This window comes from Petaurus breviceps, unplaced genomic scaffold, assembly GCF_028583685.1.
Source record: "Petaurus breviceps papuanus isolate PSGF00001 unplaced genomic scaffold, PetGlider_PUasm1.0 174, whole genome shotgun sequence".
In the NCBI taxonomy this organism is placed as follows: Eukaryota; Metazoa; Chordata; class Mammalia; order Diprotodontia; family Petauridae; genus Petaurus; species Petaurus breviceps.
The window spans coordinates 33267959-33271882 of NW_027185761.1; the positions used below are offsets into that span (position 1 = coordinate 33267959).

At 37.1% G+C, this 3924-nt stretch overlaps 1 protein-coding gene across 3 annotated transcripts in view; it reads right to left on the minus strand.

The window, feature by feature from the left end:
• The window catches only part of CNTN4 (contactin 4), a 598977-nt gene that overhangs the window by 58511 nt on the left and 536542 nt on the right, over positions 1–3924 (minus strand). The window lies entirely within an intron of this gene.

Sequence of the window (3924 nt, forward strand, 5' to 3'; positions counted from 1 at the left end):
CACACACACACACACACACACACACACACACACACACACACACACACTGAATTCATAAAGGAACCCTCATTTCTTCCATATGGGCACTTTCTACATAGAAGACAACTCCTTGATGATGTAGACAGGCTTCAAAAGTTCAGAGATGTAAAATGAAAATGGGAGGCAAGCTAACAGCCAGGATTTGAAACCAGGGCCTCAGAATCCAAACCCTATTGCATAATTTCTGTTCCAATGAAGCCCACCTGGCAGTGAATCTCTTCAACTTAACAAAATTGGTCAATGAAGTGAAATTTCAATTAATTGAAACTTAGAGTTTTCCATTCAAGAGATATTTTATTTCTTCTCCCCATTTTAAGAAGAAAGAAATGAATCATAAAGAAAATAACCTCAATATAAAGGAAATTCCATTTCTGGGATCTGCCCATAAGAAACTGTTTATGTAGTTAATCTGCCATATCAGGGAAAGGGAAATTTTTCTATTGCAAATCACTGACTTATGGAAGAAAATATGTTGGATACCATAGAAAAAGAAAACAATTTGGATTATTTGGATAGATCTATAAAAAATCCATTTATCTTATTCTTAATTTAAAAATAAGGAACAAAAACAGCCTTTATTCTATTTTGTTATTGTTATTCATTTGTTTCATGGCAATTCTTCATGACCCCATATGAGGTTTTCTTGGTAAAGATACTGGAGTGATTTGTCATTTCCTTCTCCAGCTCATTTTACAGATGAGGAAACTGAGGCCAACAGGGTTAAGTGACTTGCCCAGGGTCATACAACTAAGTATCTGAGTCTGTATTTGAACTCAGATCTTCCTGACTCCAGACCTGGAATTCTATCTGCTGTGTCACCTATCTTTCCTCCTTTTTTCAACACAAATCAAAAAAGATTTAAAAGATCTACTTTCATTCTCTAACATGAATAAAGGAGAGAAAAAGAAAGGATGGAGAGATGGGATGGGATAAAACAGGGAGACAGAGAAGGAAAAACTGACACAGGGAAGGACATATGTATTCTGAGAGACTAACACACAAATACACCCTCAAAACACACACACACACACACACACAGAAAAAGACAGAAAAAGGAGCAAAATGTAGATCTTATGAATGAGGAAAATTAATATTATGCTGAATCATTTGATATTTAATATTAATTTGTAACAAACCCTTTTCTGTCAAAACCCTATTTCTTAGCCTAGCTCAAAAGAGACCTCTTCCATTTTAGGTGAGGAATGCCAGTCCCCCAAGGTATCTACCTGGGTAGGGACCCTTATTTTTGTTTATGGTGTTTTTTTTTGTTTATGTTTTAAACATAGGTCCTCTCCCTTGTTTTTTCTGTTTCCCCCGATCAAAGTTGGGGGTGACCTGGTCTACAATGGGGAAACTGATCAGATTGGTTTTCCTTTTCTTTTATTCTGTTTATTTTTGAGAGGCATTGGGGTTAAGTGACTTGCCCAGGGTCACATAGCTAGTAATTATCTGAGACTGATTTTGAACTCAGGTCCTTGTGACTCTAGGACCAATGTTTTATCCACTGTTCCACCTAGCTGCTCCCAGAGTGATTGCTAGAGGCAGTAGACTCTCCCACTTTTCCCAGCTGCCTCTCCCCACTCAAAGGATGAAGTAATAGGGAGAACTGGAGAACTCTTAGCCCACTTCTTCATTAAAATATCCACCAATCAGAATCACCTTTCCTTGACAGGGGAGGTTCCAGCATAGATTTCCAAAGTGGATGATACCATCCCCTGGGGGGAGCCAGAATAATCCATGGGAGATGGCAGTAGCCTCTGGTGCAATTAATGGGACACTGAATAAAAATAAGGGGGCAGAAGTATAAGGAAAGAAGATAAGAAAATTTTGAAAAATGATTCATATGTATTTCATGTTTTGTAGCAGTTAAAGTTGTGGTGATTACATTATTTTCCAAATAAACATACAAAATATAAGTTATAACCAATGAGTGGTCAAGTCCACTGACAGGTCTCAACAAGCAAGGTGAGCAGGCTAGTGTTGCTCATTGTCAGAAAGTCCAACATGCATCAGCAGGAATATGTGTGTGTAATGACCTGTTTACAATGATACTATATGGTTACATGACATAATACTGTGTCACCATAATTTTAATACAGGAAAAACCCCCACAAATTTACAATGAATTATTAAATTTAAGGTGCATCATTTAAAAGATATATATATATGTATATATATATTTTTCTTTTGAAATGGATCAAATTAAAAAAAACAATTAAAGGGTTAAAGAAAGTAGATTTCCAGTGGGTTGCTGAGTAATATTTTTTTGTTTTGTTTTATAGGCCAAATAAGTTTGGGAACCTCTGAATTGTACAGGAAGACAATCCTGGATTTAAGTGGCCTGTGATCCTTCCTTGGTGTCTTTGGTCATTGAGAGAGACCAATGACCTCAATTTGTTGGTTATTGCTAGCATAGCTAATAAATAAATTAATCATATCTGTAACTGTCTCTTGGAATTTCTACTGGTACACGAAGCAACATCTCCTTCTTGGGGCTTATAATAACCTTGAAAGTCAAAGAATATTTTTTCATCCACAGATACATACAAGGCTATCATCTCTTTAAGTTTCTATTAAATGGGTAACAGAAAATTAAATCCAAGGCCACATAACCATAGGCCAACTGTCCACCACCCTTACCTCATAACTTCTACTTCTATAGTCAAAATCTTTTTTTTTTTTTTTTGCTTTTTAGAGAGAGGAAGGTAGGGGAACTGGGGTTAAGTGACTTGCCCAAGGTCACATGACTAGTTTTGTGTTAAGTGTCTGAGGCTGAATTTGAACTCAGGGTCTCCTGACTCCTGACACTCCTGGTGCTCTATTCACTGCGCCACCTAGCTGCCCCTACAGTCAAAATCTTGCACAATGACAATTGATACACAGGATGGTGACTGTGGTATACTATGTAAGATTTTAATAACAGATTACATATTATATTCAGTATACAGAACATACTGAGGGACTATAGTCAAGCAATAAGCTTTAGAAAGATTTTCAACATTGATCAAAACAAAAATGGCCAACTAGAATATTTGATTGACCTGAACAGTCCAGTTTTTAGATTTTTCGATTTATATCAGAGTACAGATAGTACAGATTAGTGGATAGGGAGATGGCATCAAAGCCAGAAAGATCTGGGTTCAAGTCCTGCCCCTAATTTGCTTATGTGACACAGAACAAGTCATTTAACTTCTTATTATTCTTGGAGCCAGGAAGACTCATCTTCCTGAATTCAAATCTGGTCTCAGACACCAATTAGCTAAGTGACCCTGTTTGCCTCAGTTTCCTCATCTGTCAAATGAGCTGGAGAAGGAAATGGCAAAGCACTCCAGTATCCTTGCCAAGAAAACTCCAAATGGGGTCACAAAGAATAAAACACAACATACAAATGGCTCAACAACAACAACTCTAGGTGACTCTCTGACTGTAATTTGGACAGTAGGTGACAGCCCTCCCTGGTCAAGGAACACCTGTACCAATGAAATCACAGATCCGGGCCCCTAAGCTGTCAGAGGGAGAACTCAGTTTCAATCATGAAAAGTACATATACTTCATCAATTATCTGAATTTTGTTAGGGAGACTGATACCTCTGTTTCAATCTAGCTCAACAAATATAATAAACACCTCCTTATGAGGAAATGGGATGGATGCTTATAAATGTACCATATGAGGAAAAAAAAATCACACAAGGAAATGGGATGGAGAGAGAAAGAGAAAAAGGAAGGAAGGAAAAAAGGAAGGAAACAAGGAAGGAAGAAATAAAAGGAAGGAAAGCAAGGAAGGAAGAAAGAAATGAAAGGAAGGAAGGAAAACAAGGAAGGAAGAAAAGAAAGAAAGAGAAAGAAAGAAAGAAAGAAAGAAAGAAAGAAAGAAAGAAAGAAAGA